This window comes from Lissotriton helveticus, chromosome 1_1 (assembly GCF_964261635.1).
Source record: "Lissotriton helveticus chromosome 1_1, aLisHel1.1, whole genome shotgun sequence".
Taxonomy (NCBI): Eukaryota; Metazoa; Chordata; class Amphibia; order Caudata; family Salamandridae; genus Lissotriton; species Lissotriton helveticus.
The window spans coordinates 1,348,399,271-1,348,418,457 of NC_136057.1; the positions used below are offsets into that span (position 1 = coordinate 1,348,399,271).

A 19,187-nucleotide genomic window follows, 5' to 3' on the forward strand; every position below is an offset into this window, starting at 1 on the left:
TGGTCTAGGACTGTTCTCGTTGGAGTACTGATATAGGCATCGGCAGGGCAATCTATTTTGTGTTTCCACAGTAGATCCTATATGACTCTGTCCGCTATTGCTCCATCCATATGTAGACAATGCTGAATAGCTTTGCGGCATTGCCATTCACGAGGATTCTGGTGAATGGGGAAGCATAATTTGCTTGAATCATGATAACAAATGTATCATCAAAGCCAAAGTGCTTGAGAGTTGTGACGAGAAATGCCCAATCAACTTAGTCAAATGCTTTGTCCATGTCTAAACCTAGTAGCACTGCCGATATTAGTTTTTTAGCTTCTTTTTCAATGAGATGTAGCACACGTCTGACGTTATCATGTGTTTGTCGCCACTTATATACCTGATTGGTCAGGGTAGATGAGTTCGAGCATTAAGTCTTCCAGGTGCGACACCAGTATTTTCGAGTAGATCTTGGCGTCAAGATTTAGGATTGCAATGGGTCGGTATGGGCCTAATAACTGTGGATCCTTCCCCGCCTTAGGTAGAACTATCGTCAGTGCTTCGCTCATGGAGGGTGTGACCATTCCTATTTCGGCAATGTGATTAAATAGAGCTGTCAGATGCTGAAACAGTTCCGCACTGAATGCCTTATTGAAACGAGCCGTTAATCCATCCGGCCCTGGCAACGTAAAAAGTTTTAGGGTGCTTATTGCCATTTGGACCTCCTCCTCACTGATGGGTTCTGTCAACCTATCATTATGTGCCAGTTTCACCTTGGGTAGGACTATGTTGTCTAGATAGTTTAACTGGGAGTTAGGATCTGTGTGTTCTGCCTTATATAGGGATTGGTAAATTTCCCTGAACGCCTCTGCTTTACGGTGCTCTTCGGACTCTAGTGACCGCTAGATTTTGTATTTTGTTGATATATTCTTTCTCTTTTGACTCTGAGCTGTCTCGCCAGGTTTGTCCCTACTTTATTGCTGTGCGTTTATGAGGTTTGTTTCAACCTAAGTAGCGTCATTTAAGCTCGGTTTGCGACTTTGCATTAGAGCGGTAGATTTGGTGCGTACTTGTGTGTTTGTTCGGGAGCCTGAAGTTTGACTTCTAGGGCGCTCCTTTCCAGACCGCTCTGCCTGTTTAGTTCTGTTATTGCTGCGATGCGATGTCCTCTCAGGACCGCCTTGAAGGCATCCCAATTATTGGCTGGGGAAGTGTCATGGGGGTAATTGAGGTGAAAGAAGCCTTTAATGGTTTTTCGGAGTTCATTCCACGCATGTTTGTCACATAACAGCGCCTGTGGGAAGAACCAGCGTGCAAATTTGGGGGTGCTTGTTACTGGCGCGTGATCCGAGATAACGATCGATTTATTGTTTGTACATTGTATCTCCCCTTTTAGTGTCTGACTTAAGAAGATATAATCAAGTCTAGAGTACGTGCGGTGGATTTGTGAAAAAAAGGTGTAGTCTTTTTCCGCAGGGTGCAACTCCCTCCATATATCTTAGAGGCCCATTTCCTGTATTGCGTTTTTAACAGTTTATGTGAAACTGCTTGTTTGGGCTCTTTGATGGTGCTTGCTGTCCATCCCCGAGAGCCAAGTCAAATTAAAGTCACCCATAAGCAGTACCTCCCCCTCTGCAAAGTCTTCCAGCATGGTTAGTGTCTTCAAGATGAAGTGGAGTTGATTAGTGTGTGTAGTGTAAATTGACGCCACCGTGCATAATTTCTTATTAGCGCGTCCCTTTACCATCACTATACTGCCTTCTTTATCTGTTTTTTTACCCTCTACTTGGAACCTCAGAGATGAGTGAAACATTGTTGTGACCCCGTTGTGCTTGGTAGTGTTAGATGACAGGAATATTTGGGGATAACTTTTATGCTTGAGCCTATGAGCCTCAGTGCGTATAAGATATGTCTCCTGCAGGGTAACTGTCATAGTGGTCATCCAGGAGGTATTTCCAGATTTTGTGGCGCTTAGCCGGGGCATTAAGCCCTTGTACATTCCATGTTAAGATCTGAATCGTCATTCCTTTGCTTTAAAACAGATCTCTAGTGGCCGCGCCCTGTATTCTCTGTCCTCCCCCCGCCCCTCTCCCTCCCGCCACATCCATACGTGACCTCAGATTGTCTCTTTGCAAAATCATTGGTATGTGAGTCTTTCCACCCGGTGAGTTCCTAAAAACAAGAAAAAGGTTCCCCTGCCCTATCCCCAAATTCAAACCTTTCGGAACAATGGGTCCCAGAGTAAACCATGGATTTTTGACAGCAACATCCTTTGTGGCAATTGGTCCATCTTCGCTGCAGTGGCTGTAATATCTCGTGCTGCACTCAGATCAAGACTTTGCTGCTGAGCGACCGGCTGCCCCCTTTTGTCCTCATCTTTCTGCCGATCACATTAGGCGTCTGGACTCCTGGGACCTGTGGCCATTAGGCTGCGGATTGTCGGGAGTGATGTCCCGCCCTTGAAATGCCTCCCTTCGGTGAAACTTCGAGTCATGTTCTGGCATTCTAGGGCCATGGGCCCAGAAAGGAAACGTCTGAGGAACTCTTCTGCCCGTTGCTTTATTTGCCTCCTTCTCTGCTGCTGGTCTTGTAAAAATTTCTCCCTACGACCCTCTACCAATTGTGTTGTTTGGTCTCTGGGAGCGTATCCTGGTCGTTTCCCTGGCCAGCTCTCACTGCCTCAGGTCTGTCTCCTGCTTAGCCATTCTCCTTTGTTTCGAGGCCCAGGATATTCATGGCCTCTTGTAGCTCAGTGCAATTGTGTGACTTGTTACGGTGTTCAAACGCCAGCCCAAAGGGAAAAGTCTATCTATATTGCACATGGTCATGTCGCAGTTTGTCTGTAACTGGACGAAACTGTTGATGCCGCACCACGGTGACCGGGGAGATATCCTGGAAAAGAACTCAAGAAAATCCCTGAAAGGACACTTTGTTGTTTTTTCTGGCCGCTTACAGGATGGCTTCTTTTACTTTAAAGGCATGTAGCTTCACTAGTATGTCCCTAGGTCTTTGGTTGTCTCCTGAGAGTAGCCTTCCCACCCTGTGCACTCTGTCTATTTTGATCATTGGTGTGCTGGAGTCAAGAATCTCGTGGAATAGTCCTGTTACAAAGGCCTCTAATTCTGGCCCCTCTGCCGCCTCTTCCAATTGACGAATGCGGATGTTGTCCCTTCTGGATCTGTTTCTTCTGTTTTAATTATGGCCATTTGTTGTTGTGTTCTCAGGGTTTGTCATATTCTTCTACTGCTCAAAACCCTGTTCTAAGGCCAGTATCTTGATTTCCATATCTAGGGTTCTACTTCCAACAGAGTCTATATCCTGCCGCAGCGAGAGCAATTTGTCCTTCAGGTCAGTTTTGAGCTTCTCAGTGGATGTGGCCCCGTCTGCTTTTATCTCCTCCCGTAGTTCTTTTTTTAGGTCTCGCGTCCGCCAAAGACCTATTGCTGCCGGCTTGCCGGGAATGTTGGACAGGGGATGGGTACGCGCTTTCCCTCGGCGATTTCATCGCCTGTACGCGCACGTCCAGCACGGCGCCGTGCACATCCCCTGTCCACATTCAGAGCAAGTCACCCTTTCGAAATAGCGCGCACACAGAGGCACACGCACAGCTACACACATGCACCCCCACCACCACTCACGGGCTCAGGCACACACACAGCCACGCACGCATCCCCCCACCACTCACACATGCGCGCACACACGCACACATACACACACATATCCCCCCTCCACTCACCGGGCTCTTTCTCTGCCGCCTCACCACACGTGGGGCTTCCCTCACGCCTGGTTGCCCCGCGTCACCGCTGCTCTCCGTGGGCCGGGCTTTCCGCAAAAAGTGGAAGTCCCGCCCCACGACGTGACGCTCCCGAACTTCCGGTAAGCTGTTCCTAATTAGCCAGATAAATATGTGAAATGTAAGATTATGTGCAAGAGTAAGTAGCCCGCAGTACGTGGGGTGCCAAGCCCTGTGTGCCACCTTTGATGGTTTATATCAACCGGGCTAGGAGAACTGCTCAAGCAGCGCCTTGACACAGCCCCACACAGCTTGAGCCCACTTCTTACAGTGTGCGGAGTCGGGACAGAGCAACTTTTCATTTAGTGCAACAAAGTGTGTTCTAATGGGTTATTTGTTGACCAAGGTACATTTTTACAGACCCACTAGTTTTCAGCACTACTCGGGGGCCTACAAGTACTAATAGATACAGGTCTAAAAATACTTGTAAAGTAACATTACAACTGCATGAATATGCCACTTCCTGTTAGACGCTAAAACAAGTTCCGATACCTGCGTAAGCTAACTTACATTGCCCGGTGTGTTTGTTCATATGACCGGCCCTTTTCAGCCCGCATATTGTCTAAAGAAATGCACTCAGGGAGTAAGACTCACGCAGTACTCTCCAGCACCGTGTACAGTGTGGGCGCCTCGGAGCCATAGTGCAGGTAGTTGGCATATCCCTGGCTGACGGCTGCCGTGTAGGGGCCCTGAACCTGCCCAGGGTGGTGCTGAGCTCCGTCCTGGCGCCGGCCAACATCCGGTTTTCATAGGGCGAGCAGCAGAGTGTGGCAGTCGGGCTGGGGCCGATGAACTGTCCGGAAGCGACCTGGAGGCAGACTCACAGCAGCTTGTGCTGGGGTTGGTAGCTACAAAAAACTATAATGAAAAATGTTAGCTATGGCTTTTGCAGAGTATTTCGTAATAAAACAGAAACGGGGCAACTAGTGTGAAACAATAAAGTGAAACATGCATTATTTTTTTTTTAAGTTTGGACTTATAATAGATAGTGCTGTCCCTGGATCCCGGTTGCACCTGCTTGTCAAGCGATGTAATAGTTATCATTCTCCGATTTTGTTAGAATTGAATCGATCTCTATTTAGCTGTGAAGTGTTTTGTGCTGCTCACTGAGCACTCGTACCAGTGCTCCTGTTGATGCGGCAGGGCCTCTTCTCAAGGAGGCCATTACCCACCCAGGCAGCTGTTCTGGGTTATACGTCTAGCCTTCACATCAGTAAAGTTGACAATGCAGCCGAGCCTCTTGATGGGCACCGTGACTGCTGGTACATGAAAGGCAAATTTCAGGTGCCAGAAGGCATGCTTGGGGGGCTAGCAAATACGTCACAATTGTTTGTAAAATGTACATGCTGCTCATGTCATGGCTAGTCGGGAGGTGTGCTATGCTGCTTCCAGTGATGTTCGAAGGTTACTGCCCAAACACTTTGGCCTCACCACATGTCTCCTTAGCATATTTTTCTGGTAGCATCCACAAAACAGTTCTGTTTCAACGTGTGAAAGAAGACCCTGAAGTTGCAAGATTACTAAAGGTGGGTGGGGCAGGGGGGGTCATTTGTACCATTGTGAAGGTAGAGGACGAATGCCCTTACCTGGAGTTAAGTCACACGAACACGTTGGTGGTGTTTTTTGTTCAGTAGAATCAGTAATGTTTGAACAGGCCTTTCTACATGTGTCACTGGGATGGGGCTACTGTACTGGTCTACTCCTGCACACTTCCATTGCTCCGTACTTCACTCATCCTGGGCCTGCATGGAGTGCATGTACCTCTGGAAAAGCATGATCTTAGTGTGTGCATGTTGGGTTACATGTGTGTTCCTGTGGATGATGCATAACATCGAGGCATTTGGGTTCCATTTTGGAAGCCTAGTACCTGTAGAGGTGAGGATTGCAACCCTCCGGGGAAGCGTATTTCTAAAATTCTCTTGTTTTTTTTTATTTAAACTTTTTTTATTACGTTTTTGCTCATCGTACAACAAATGCAATAATCGAATCATGCGTACAGTGTACACCTAAAGCAGAGTATATGATTGTATGATCTCAAGAATGTCATTTATTTTGTGTGGAGACCCAATGTGTGGAGCACAGTAGTGCCCGGTTATGCTTCCTACGTTCTCCCCCATATTTTCTCCCATTTCTGCAGGCAACCCCAGCTCTTATAGACAACTTTTTCCTGACTGTTGGCATCAATCCATGTCAGTTTTTCAGTCCATACCTTAGGGGTGCCGATGTTCACCATGCATGCGCTATGTTACTTTTAGCCACGCCCACCACCAGCCAGAGTTTTCTGATATATAGGGCACGTCCTCTCGCCTTCGATGTTCAATAGGAACCATTTTGTCTGTAGGCGAACTACCAGTGTGTGTGTCCGGGCCATTATTTGCACCACTCCTGCCCAATAATGCTGGATTATCGCGCAGTCCCAGAGTATGTGGAAAAAGTTGCCCGCAGCGCCTCACAGTGCGTAGAGTCACCCCTATCCTGTGTAAGAGCACTCTAGAATAGTATGATATATGTAAGATCAGCAATTGTACCTTTCTAAAGCTCTGCAACGCCTCCTCCCAGTGATCATCTTCCAGTCTCCTTCGCCATGCGTCTTGAAAAGATTTCAAGGCACCTGAGGAGTTATTTGTATCTTTTTGTATGTCAGTGAGATGGCCTTGTCTATCAGCAGGTCCAGGAGGAGACGGTCCTCCAACTGCGCGGCCTCAGATAAATGGTCTCTGTCTACAATGGGATGCCTAAGGGCGTGTCTGATCTGCATGTATCTAGATTTCTCAGTTGCCGCCATCTTCCTCCCCTCCCGCCTCCCCTCCCGCCTCCCCTCTCGCCCCCAGTCTCACCTCCCCTCCCCTCCCCTCTCGTCTCCCCTCTCCCCTCTCTCTCGTCTCACCTCTCCTCTCTCCTCTCGCCGCTCCTCTCCTCCAGCCGCTCCTAGCCGCTCCTCTCCTCTCGTCGCTCCTCTCCTCTTGCCACTCCTATCTCTTGAGCTTCAACTACACCACCGCTCACCCCTCAGATTCCATGTCATATACCGCCCACCTGGCAGCGGCCCTTCGTTTATGGAGGAGCTCATTGACTTCATCTGCGACCAATACGCACAAAGTGACAATCAGACCTTCGTGGGTGACTTCAATCTCCACTGGGGCTCCCTGCAAGACTCTTCCGCGAATTTGCTGGTCACCTTCCTCTCTACAAACGATCTTATCCAACACTGCACAGAATCAACACACTCTAAGGGCTCAATCCTGGACCTTGTTATTTCTAAAGCAGGCATGCTTTCTATCGCTACCCCTATTCACGTAGACTGGTCTGACCACCTCCTCATTCCATTCTCTCTTCACCTAGCACACTCTATAACTCTTGGCCAACCTAAGAGGGCTACCTCCTGGTTCCGTGACGCTAACAATATTGACACTGTTTCCCTCTGTGAATCAGCTTTGCTGTCACTTCCAAGGCTAGACCCGAACCTAGATGTTGACGATCTCACCTCACAATGCCTCTCAGTCCTTGCAGTCGAAATCAAGAGCGTCGCTCCTCTTCAAAGCAAAAAGAAAAGGCCCATTCCCTCAGCATCCTGGTTCAACAAATCCCTATATGAAGAAAGGAAGCACCTAAGACTCCTGGAGAAACAATGGAGGCAAGTACCCTCCACCGATAATTTGGCTACGCTTCGTTCAGCAAGATCCAAGTACCACAAGCACATCTTCCTTGGGAAAGCATCACACTTCAGAACCCTCCTTGACTCAGCCAAAAATAGACCCAAAAAACTAACTACTCTCCCCCAACCTCCAAATTGGAGGATTCTACAAAGAAAACTGCTGATTTCGCTGTATTCTTTGACGAAAAAGTGAAATCACTTGTGGTTCAGGTCGCTCATCCTACCCCTCCAGAGGAGCACAAATCACTAGCCATTTGGCAGAACTTCGACCCCATCTCTGAAGATGTCCTCCTCAAGTGCATCCTCGAAACAAAGCCCTCCAACCACTCACTCGACCCCTTCCCTAGTGCCATTGCCATTGACTTCTATACCCATTCTCTTCCCTATTGGACCACTCTGGTCAACCTCTCCCTCTGTCAAGGCTCCCTTCCTGTTCCCTTCAAAACTGGGCAGGTCACCCCTCTGCTTAAAAAACCCACTGAAGATGCGAATGACCTCAACAACTTCCGCCCCATCACTAACCTACCCTTTCTTGAGAAGATCACAGAAAGATGTGTTGCGAAACAACTCTCTCGTCATATCAAGGACAATGATCTTCTTGACAATTTTCAGTCCGGCTTCATCAGAAACTGCAGCACTGAAACTGCCCTGCTGCAAGTGATCGATGACGCGCTGCGAATACTAGACTCGGGGGGTGGGGGGGGGGGGGGTCTTGTCTTCTAATTCTCCTTGACCTTTCGGCAGCCTTTGACACTGTCAATCACAACACCCTCCTCAACACTCTTCAACAGAGAATGGGCATGGAGGGCACTGTGCTTAAATGGTTTGCTTCTTTCCTTTCTGATAGATCCCAAATGATCCAAATAGCGGACAGTCTTTCACTCCTTTGGCGGTGGGTCAAGGTGTTCCCCAAGGCTCTATTCTTGCACCCACATTGTTCAATCTCTATTTGGAACCTCTGGGAAATCTCCTAAGTAAATCTGGGGTCAACTGTAATCTCTACGCAGACGACACTCAAATCTACCTCAAGGTTGCCTCCACTCACGATCTCTCCGTCCTAAGCTCTACCCTCGACTCCATTCAAAACTGGCTGTCAACACATCAGCTGATAATGAATCCCTCCAAAACTGAATTCCTCCTCCTCCTCTCCTCCTCACTTTCTTCTCCCCCAGTTCAATCATGGATGGACCACATGAATCTGCTGAACAATAAACCCATCATTGTAGACAGCGCAAAATCCCTTGGTGTCATACTCGACACAAAACTCGATCTACTCTCCCACATTAATTCAATTGCAAAGTCTGCCCGATACCAACTGCGCCTTCTTTGGGGGATTTGTTGCTTCTTCCAGGAGCATGACCTTAAAACCCTGGTCCAATCGCTAGTCCTCTCCAGACTGGACTACTGCAATTCTCTTCTGACTGGCCTCCCCAAATCCCACCTGTCCCCCCCTTAAGTCTGTTCTCCATTCAGCAGCTAGTTTCATTTATGGGGCCAAAAGAAGCGACCACATCACTCCCATGTTATCCACCCTCCGCTGGCTTCCCATCGAGGCTAGAGCTATCTACAAGACTGCCTGCATCACCCACAAAGCCTTGCACTCCTCCTCTCCGCGCTACCTGGCAAATAAACTGAAACTCTCTGGAGGCTCTAGACCATCACGAAATGCGGAAAATCTACTGCTTGAACCTCCCACTTTCAAGAAGGAAAGATCGATGGCCCAATTCTTTTCAGGCAGCGCAGTGAGAATCTGGAACTCACTTCCGCCTCAGCTCCGGACCACCACCTCCTCCCAGGCCTTCAAAACTGACCTCAAAGTTCTCCTCCTTCAAAGACACTTCCAAATGTAATCCATGCCCTCTCTATTATCTGAAGGAAGCCCTTCCATTATAGAAAAATCTACTTTACATGACTATGGAAGTGTCTTCCCAGTGTGTTCTTGTGGTTTGAGAGTCTGCCATTTATTGCAGTATTATCCTTCTACCTGTGTTTGGTACTAGTGTGTAACATGCACCCGTCACTTTCTCTTGTAACACACTGTTTTCTACCTCTTACATTTGTTTGTTTTCGATAACTGCACAAGTGCCACCAGTGCCAACGTAACGTTTGTTCTTGTGCTTGAGTGTCCTCCATATATTGCAGTATTATACCTGTTTACTTTGTAGGCTTTTGTAACCTGCACACGTCACTTTTTCCTCCTTTTGTTGGCTCACGATTGTCACTTTTGTAATGCACCGTTTGCTACCGCTTGTATTTTGTTGGCTCGCGATTGTCATTTTTGCTTCATTTAATGGAACGTTTGCTTTTGTATTTTGCTCACTTGTAATGTTCTCATGTATCAGTTCTGTTCCTATTGTGAAGCGCTCTGACACCTACGGGTAAAGTCCGCGCTATATAAAAACGCATAAATAAATAACTCCTCTCCTTCCCCTGGGACATCAGGAGTAAAAGGCTATGACGACCACTATTAGGCCCAGTAGCTTTTGCTTGCCCCTTGGCCCTCTGAACAGGGTTCTGACAAAGGCTTTGGAGGTGTTGAAATAAAAATGCACCCTTGAGACGAACAAGAAGTAGTGACTAGTTGTATTTTGGGTCTTGCTTAATAGAAACCTTTAGGCTGTCCTGCCTGGCTACCAATCTGGGTCAGACAGTGAGTGGTATGTACAAGCATGCTGTGCCCCTTCCATACTCCCCACAGTGTGTTGTTGCTGCTTCTCATGAAAAATGGTGCTGATTGCTATCCCATCATAAGGTTTTTCGTGTCTCTTGCTTTCGAAGCAAAATAGGGGATGCTTGGCCACTGCATTGTATTGCACTATTTGTAAAGCTTTTAATACCTCTATGAGGCACTGATTTGCTTGTCTCTGTGGGCAGCAAGTTGCACTGTGTAAGGTGTGTAGTTCAAATGGTCTTTTCTTTATTTTTTGATCCTACGTGAAAAGTGTTTCCATGTCATGCGTGGTTACTGTAGAAGTGCAGTTATTATTTTAAGGGACGCAGCACTTATCAACGTACTGGATTAGGAGGTATGAGAGAGAGGCACATTTTATGTTATTTAATAAGCTGGTAGCTTTGAGCAGCTCTGCAATCCCTTTATGGTATTTCTTATGAACCTTGTCTGTTTAGCTAGTTACTTTCATGGAAGCCACTTCGTTGCTAGTCTTAAGTGTAAAATAAAGTTACTTCTATGGCACATTTGTTTTGGCAAATGGTTTAGAATATAAAGGAGAAGATGGTTTGGTGGGGCACAAGAGGGATTACAGTGGTCACTGTGGTTGTTCTCACACTAGAATGTTAACTCATCCAAAGAAGTCTAAGCAGGAATAAAAAATTAGCTAGCATTTGCGCCAATCGTTTTCAATTCTATTAAGGACACGGAGGCGAAGATTATGCTTTCTCTTTCTTTTACTGCAAACAAACTGCAGCCAATAAGATCATTTATAACATTTTTAAACCAAAAACATTCCCAGAATGCTCAGCGTAGATACATAATAACCATAGAGACTAGCCCTATATAATAGTCTTCACACCAGAACACTTCCTCTTTCTTTGCCCAACGAGCAGAGTCTAAATAGAATAAGTATCAGTCCAAATAAGAACGATAATGCATCCAAATCACTCTAGGATACTGAAACAACAGGAACTGTAGCACTTGAAAATGAAGGTCATAGAACACAACTTCCCGAGGGCCACGCGATGGCCTATTCTCTTTTCTGATCAGCGCCGGAAACCGAGAATTATGTACATGTAAAATCTGTCATAGACCTGTAAATCAGGGTGGGTAAACATGACATTATGAATCATAATATACATTTTCCTGGGCGGGATAATCTTCGCCTCCATGTCCTTAATAGAATTGAAAATTCTTGGCACGAATGCTAGCTAATATTTTATTCTATTACGGGACCGGAGGCTTCAGATTATGCTAGATTAACGCTTATCTAATACAACAGAAGCTACATCGCCCACAGGATTATAATTAAATTGTTTGAAAGTGGAGCTGAAAGACCAATCACCAGCTTTCATGATACCCTGTATACTGGTACCAAGCATGAATGATTTCATGCCATAGCGCCTCTGACTGAATGCGCTCCAGGAGGATTGGCTATGTGTATTCCTTTCAAAAGATGCACACCACTGGATGCATGCCCACAGACCTGCCATCCAGGTGTGAATGGCCTGCTGAAATGGCTGAACGAAAATTATTCACTGATCTATAGGACAACCCGTCAGCAGCTTTCTGTGAAAGAAAATTCACGACTTGAGTGATGTCTGCTTCCCCAGGATCCAGGAGCTTCTTCAAGCACCAACCCAACCAAGCCTTCCAGGCAGAACAGTATTGCTTCCTGGTTGAAGGGGCCCAGGCTTGTTGGATTAAACCTGCAACTTGCTCTGAAATTCCTGGCAACGACCATTGTTGCCGAAAGCCTCCAAGCCATCAAGGATAGCTGTCCTGCCAGGACTAATGGGTGGAACTCTCCCTGAGGGCCCTGGAGCATTAATGGAAAGCACAGGAGGCGAAGTGGACATTCTCATGCCATCTCCAACAGGACCGGGAATCATGGTTGCGATTTCCAAATCGGGGCGACCAATACAATCACCGCTTTCTGCCGAGACATTTGATTCGCTATTCTGGGTATCAAGATAAACAGAGGAAATGTGTAATGGAGACTTGTTGACCAATCTTGTGTGAATGCATCTGTCGCTCTAGCTGGGGTGTCTAGCCTCCAGCTGAAGAATGACTCCAGTTGATGGTTGAGTCTGGAGGCTAAGAGATCTATGTTGAACGGACCCCACAGAGATTGGAGTTGGTAAAACAAGGACGGATGAAGCTTCCAATCGCTGTAGTCCTTCAAATGACGTGATTGCCAGTCCGCTACTGCATTGGCTCTCCCCGGGAGGTATTACGCAATCATGGTTATCTGATGTGCTAGGCAATAATGCCAAAAATCCTTGGCGAGCTCCCCCAACATCGGGGATCTGGTCCCCCCAGCTTGTTAATATAGCTCACAGCTGATATATTGTCAATTCGCAATAGAATACAACATGATTCCTTCCTGGGGGAGAGAATACGAATCGAAAATGAGCCCGCCAGAAGTTCAAGACAATTGATTGTGCAAATACCAACTCCTGGAGAGACCATCTGGGAAAAATATAGGGGAGTTGGAGGGGCCCCTTGCCGGGGAGTTTGGTGGAAATCTATGAGAAAACCCTGCACTGTTTGAAGGACCCAGGCGTCCTGAGTAACGGCCTGCCAGTTGTGAAGGAAATGGCGAATCCGACCTCCCAGAGGGTAAAGAGACAAAAACAGAGGGCTTACCTGACGTAATCTGAGGTTGGGCGTTCCCTCTAAGACCACCTCGATGGAAGCGGCGGCGGAAACGTCTGGTTGGGTAGAACGTGCTGCCTCTGGTGGGGTGCTGAAAGTCTTTGACCCCGGCCGTAACCTCCTCTTGAGGGACCCTGGTGGTATTGACGGCCTGGCGAGCAGCCCCTACCTCGCCCGGCCCGTCCAAAAAGGCCAGCGTTGAACACCCTTTTTTATATTAGCTTGGGCTTTGTCCAGGCTGGTGAAAGTTCCCACATATTTGGAGAATTCCTTCACAAAACGTTCCTCGAACAACAAGCCATCCGCTAAGACACCTGGCTCTGCCGAGGCCAGTTCCGTCAAATTAGAGTCCATGCGCATTAAGAGGGATTTCCCGCGCTCTGATGAGATGGCGCAGTTTGCAATTCCATAAAAAGCGAATAGCGCATTGGGTCCAACCACCAAGAATGTCTGGGTCGATCAATGCACCAGTTTCTTTGGCCACCAGAGCCATCTCCAGGATTTTAGATAACGGGCCGATGGTATCTAACAACTTATCCTGGCACCCGCGCTAGTCCCGATCGATGCCTTTCTTGGGATCTTTTTGACATTTTTTGAGGAGGGCCAACATATTGGAATCAATATCCGGAGTCTCAGTGACCTTGTCTGGCACATCAGGGCGGGGGCATTCCGACCGCAGTCGGTTTCTAACATCCCTGTCAAAACTGCGTCACAGGTTTTGATGAATATAGTCCGCCACCTCTGGAGGTGGGGCCCAATCGAAGGACCTGGGATGTACTATATCCTGGGGGTTGAAGTTCAAAGGGTTAGACGGTAAACTGGGGGCGATGGAGGACGTAGAGCGGCTTTCTTGGCCTTCTTTTTCTTAGGGGACTTAGTGTGGCAGGTGGAATCAGTGTCCATATCTGTAGCCACTTTGGATGCCAAAGGCATAGGGGTTAAAGACCCTAAGTACGGGTGATCCCTGGCTGAGGGGTAGGGGGCAATTTAGTGAGGGCCTGTGCATGCGGCCAATTGGGCGTTTTGGTAGATGCAGATTTACCCCCTGTAGACGTGGAAGCGGGCGCATTATCCTGTCGCAACAATCCATGGCGTTTCGCAAAGTTCTCAAGCTGCGCCGTAATAGGTTTTAAGGCGGTCGCTAATGTTTTATTCACGGTCTTAGGGACAGCCACTTCCACCGCTTTATTAACGAAACAGTTGGTGACACTTAAGACAAGTGAATACGGATCCTAAAGGGATTGGGAGCAAACCTGGTGCAAATAGTAATTAAAGGCAAGAAAAAATGCTCCTCAGCAAAGCTGTAATCCACAAAAACAACCCGAAGGCGTCACAAGCCACTTCAAATACACAAGCCTGCACACAGCTTGGGGGCCTGACTCTTTTTCCAGCCCAGGAAAGGTGTAAACTTAAGGGCACACTGAAAGATAAGCTATTGCTCCCACACGCGTTGAAATGTGCGCGTGGACCGAGGAGGAAACAAGATCGCGTAGCCCAAATGTAGCCCAAAACTAGCCCAATTGGGCTACGTGACGTTAGGCTCGAGGGAACTGCGGGTCCGTACAAGGGAAGGCACCGCCAGCTGCAATCAACGCGGCGGAGTTGATCAGAGAAGGGAGAAACGACCAGTGGAAGGTGAGGATTGCCAGTAAGGCCGAACCTCCACCTTCCGAATGCCTGTAGAACGCAGCGCAACGCGCCAAAACGAGGTATACGCGCTGGCGGTAGAGCAATGTCGATATGCCAATATTAAGTCGCGCATAAATGCACTGAGAAATAGGCTGCAATCTATAACAAACATCACCAAGAAACAACCATGAGCAAGAGAAGGGCAAGATACAAAGTCGAGCACTTATCTCTGTGAGGAGCAGCAACAATAGAGGAAGTGTTCCAGTGTAAAGACCATTATATAGGGCTATCCCTATGGTTATTGTGTATCTACGCTGAGCATTCTGGGAATGTTTTTGTTTTAAAAATGTTATAAGTCATCTTATTGACTGCTGTTTGTTTGCAGTAAAAGAAAGAGAAAGCATAATCTGAAGCCTCCGGTCCTGTAATAGAATTCAAATGTACAGATTTGGTTCGTTGGCAAACCACAAATTGCCATGTTCTTGAAATAGGCCTTTGGCTGTAGAATACTGATTGGAAATCATACTTCCTTGGGTGACCTTATACCATGAATGCATCTCTCTGAGATCACAGCTGGCCTTGACCCAGATGAGAAAATAAAAGTCAATGGAAAATCCCTGGAGAAAACTACTCTTTTGCTCACTCTATTATATCTCATTTATCACATTCAATCCAAGAGGCCTGGTTTATCAGTAAAATTATGTGATTCCCACACTAAAATGTAATGTTTACAATCTTATTTTATTTTTCATAAAAAATGGAAGACACTGTCCTCCATGCGTGGATTAAAATTTCAGAAAGACTTCCTGAAAACATACATAATTAAAACATTTTGAGTTTACAATACATGGCATAAGAAACAAATATTCACAATATCACATCAAATACAGATGAATAAATTAAATACAAAGAAAAACCTATTCATTCAATAGTCACAGTACATTAGTTAATCAAAACATTCCCCCCTCTATTAGTAGCTTGCAATGTTCTTGCTACGCATTCACTTGATCCAAACAGCCTTCGATCTATTTTCGTGGGAGCTACAGTATCAATAATTTATGAGTATCGGTTGTTCCCTGGGCTCTACTTGGATTCTGTATTCAACCAGCGCGTCAACGCATTTCGGTGTTAAAACCCTGGATACCAAAACACCTTCTTCAGGACAAGACAGTTCTTGGGGTCACCGTTTACAAATATTGGGTCTCCTTCTTTTTACAGGATGTGCGGGAAGAAATCACACCCTGGGATTGATCTCCTATCTTTTCTATTCCACGCCGGTGGCTTTCAAAATAGTTGGGAAATCTTTCAGTTATGTACATGTATCAAGCTGATAAGCTTTTCTGCCTTTTCTTTATTTCTTTTTTTCTTATGTGGTTCAGGCATAAGACCTTCTCTATATCGGGTCCAGGAATACGCTTTTATTTTATTTAGGCTTCCTTTTCAACGAGGGATAATGCGGTCTGCTGTTTTCTCCCGTATATTGGTACCCACTCTTCCAGAACTGGATGTGCTCTAGTAAGTCGTGCGTCCGTTCTTCTGCCTCGTTATTTCTGTACCTTATACCAAGAATGCATCTCTCTGAGATCACAGCTGGCCTTGACCCGGATGAGACCAAGGATACATTGCTTGTAGAGCTTGCTAGAGACATTGATGACAGACACCCATGAACATTTATAGCATTTAACATTGACTCAAGAAGGTGGAGCCTGACCCAAGGTGGCGCTGGGAGTGTAATCTGCCATCTCTACTTTGGCTGGGGAGTGCGGGGGGGACAGAACCTTTCCCCAGGTGCCCCCTTCCTGGTAGCAGAGTGTCCCTAAACCGTCAACAAACCCATAGAGTTGGAAAAACAACCTGGGGGATGTTAGGGTGAGAAGGAACACTGCAGACCCGGAGTGCTGAGTGGCAGCGTTGGCCCTGATAGCACCAGCAGTTGCAGCACCAGGAGGACTCCATCCCAAGAGGTGGTAGTAAGTAAGCAGGTGGTTGGTGGTGGAGGCGGAGCAAGCGGGCTGGCCCGATAACGAGTCTTTTAGAAACCTGCTGGAATGTCGACCCAGCTTGCAGACAAGGCCCCATGGTTGGCTGCCAGCAGCAGATGATTGTCCAGCAGTCAAGTCTGCAGATGCGGTGGAGACAGCAGTAGCAATTACAGACCAGTAGTGAGAAGCTTCCACCCAGCAGAGGAGATGAGGAGTGACGCTCCATTGTAAACGGAGATTTGACAGACAAAACTTAGAAATTCGACCACTTCGGGACAGGGGATGGCCAGTAGCCCATATAATGTAGGAAGCAAAGTGAGGAGGAGAACCGCCAAGGGGGGTCGGGGAGATGAAAGTGTTGTAATACCCTGAGGATTTACTCACTGGAAAGATCAAGCAAGAGGGATGAATTGGGTTAATCACTGGATCTGCAGGGAGTGAAAGCAACTGGCAAAAGAGCTTTCCACCTGAATAAAGTCTTCATGTATTATAAATTAATAACTTCACCTAGTCTCTCAACATAAACTAAACAATACGTGTGCCTTAACACAGATGGTTTTATTATTAAAGGGCTAAAAACTCAGTACACAAAGTAACATACCCTTAGACCCACAAGAACAGGCAATACAATTGAGGATTCCTGTCAAATTGGTGATGATATTCCAAAGAGCCAGAAAATTACAGTTTTACCCCTACCACCAAGTGCAGTCAAAGCAGAGGCCATAAGTGAAAAATGCCTAAAACTCACAACATGGATACTGGGAGAAACAAGAGAGAACATCAAAGATTCTCCAGCAGGGATGGTTCAAAAGATTGGAAAACACGTGAACCGCTAAACAGCCTGATAGAAATGAGTGGGAGACTGCTTATTAAGGCCAGGAGCATGATGAAGCAGCCAAGAAAACGTTCATGGAGCAGTTGTTTAGGACATAAAAAATGACATGTGCAGTCAGAATGGACCGGAAACAGGGCCTAAAAGAAGTGAAGAAAGCTGCACTGTGCTAATCCTATGCTTAAAAACTTTGCTGTAGAAATGGCAAAATACTTTGTCCCTTTCTAGCTCGGTGTGGATGGCACTGTTAATCCTATGCTTAAAGATTTTGATAGAAAAGCAGACATTTGAGGTGAGCAAATATAGTGTCGCTGGTGTTGAGGGTGCTCTAAACAGGAGCTGCTCTCCACCTAAACTTGAGAACTACCCAGAGTTCTCTGCTTCTTTTTTGTGCATGTCTGTCTATCTACAGGTCCATCATTGGGCCCAGCAGGCACAGATAAAAAGAGGTAACTATAGCACTTGCTCCCTTCGAGAAATTCCTCCTAGGACATGACAGCAAGGTGCACATAGTCTCCCATTTATGTACTGATTTCTAACTACTATAGCACATAAAGGGACGTTGAAGTTCCATAAACTCCAGGAAAAGGAACTGGGTATATCATTAGATACAAATAAATGGGACAATGTACTCCTAAGAGCAAATAATACAGCTGGTCATGTGGACGGTGGGGAGTGGAGAAACTCTTCTAAAAATCCTCTACAGATGGCATTCTACACAGCCAATACTGGGACAGATAGACTATCCGGGAGGTTCTACTTGCTGGAGGGGAAGCGAAGACCAGGTCAACCCAACACAAATATGATTGTCTTGCCCTTTATAGGAAAGGATAGTTCAAGTAATGTAGCTGTTGACGAAATTCCACATTGCAGAATGTCTACAGGTCGTATTGCTGGGGAGTCCCTCTGAAGAAATATAACCTGTGCTCTCATTTCACATTATTGGCGATCAAACATCCCATAATGTGATTGTGAAGAAATCCAACAAACCAAAAATATGCAATTAGGAAGTGGAGGGGAGGGCTGTGTTGTTTATTAGGTATGGATAAAATGGTTAAGACTACCCAGGGGAGGGAGAAAAAGTTTAAGAACCCATGGGAAATGCTACTGGACTACGTGCACATGATTCAAGGAGCCTTCATACCACAAGAGACTAAGAGTTCTACATATCTTTGAAGACTTTAAACAGTATGAAAATAACAAATGTATTACATTTTCCTGCCTGTGTGACATGGGCACCAAACACTGAGAGGAGCTTTGCTTCCGAAGCAGTTGCAGCGTAAGAAATACCGGGATTGAAGGAGCTAATAAAATCCACAGAACGTCTAAGATAGGGGCATTGGGTGACAGAGGGAAGGGTAAGAAAAAGTGATTGTTTAGAACAGGACATAAAAACTGAAATTCAATAAGAACATTTGTAAACCTAAGCATTGATACATTGGAGTATCACATGGGGGTTTGAAAGAAAGGAGTGTAATTAACCTAATTCAAGAAATGCATACCCCAAGGTAGACAACAAGGGCAAACTAGATCTCATTGACTGCTATCTAGATTAGACTAGGCCAACCATGATGGCAGATGCCTTGTCTCTGCATTATCCTTGTATGATGAATATAGGGAACATGCCACTCTTTTGTGTCTAAAAGTAATGAGTGTTTGCTGGAGAGCTACAAACTAGTATTGGAAGATGATGGTCACCGGAAAAATTAACAAACATTTATTTTTAAATAATAATTTACTTAAAGTACAGTCACAAAGCCACATGCTATCAGGAAGGATTCTTTTTTTTGGTAAACTTGTTTATTACAAGTTTTCAAAGGGAAACGAATCAGTACAGATTGTCATTGTCCATTATTCAGTGCTGGAAGTGTGTACATAAATACAAATTGAAACAGGGACAATGCTTAATAATGCGTTATTCTAATCTGATATTGCTCTCATAGTTTAACTGCTGGGCCAGGTCCTGAAAAAATACTTCAGCTCTTCAC

The 19,187-nt window shown here is 46.2% G+C and overlaps 1 protein-coding gene and 1 pseudogene across 3 annotated transcripts in view; one reads left to right on the top strand and one right to left on the bottom strand.

The window, feature by feature from the left end:
- Positions 1-13,249, bottom strand: part of LOC144799485 (uncharacterized) — a 37,795-nt pseudogene extending 24,546 nt beyond the window's left edge.
- The window catches only part of TEF (TEF transcription factor, PAR bZIP family member), a 161,271-nt gene that overhangs the window by 126,213 nt on the left and 15,871 nt on the right, over positions 1-19,187 (top strand). The gene's annotated exons all lie outside the window — the stretch shown is intronic.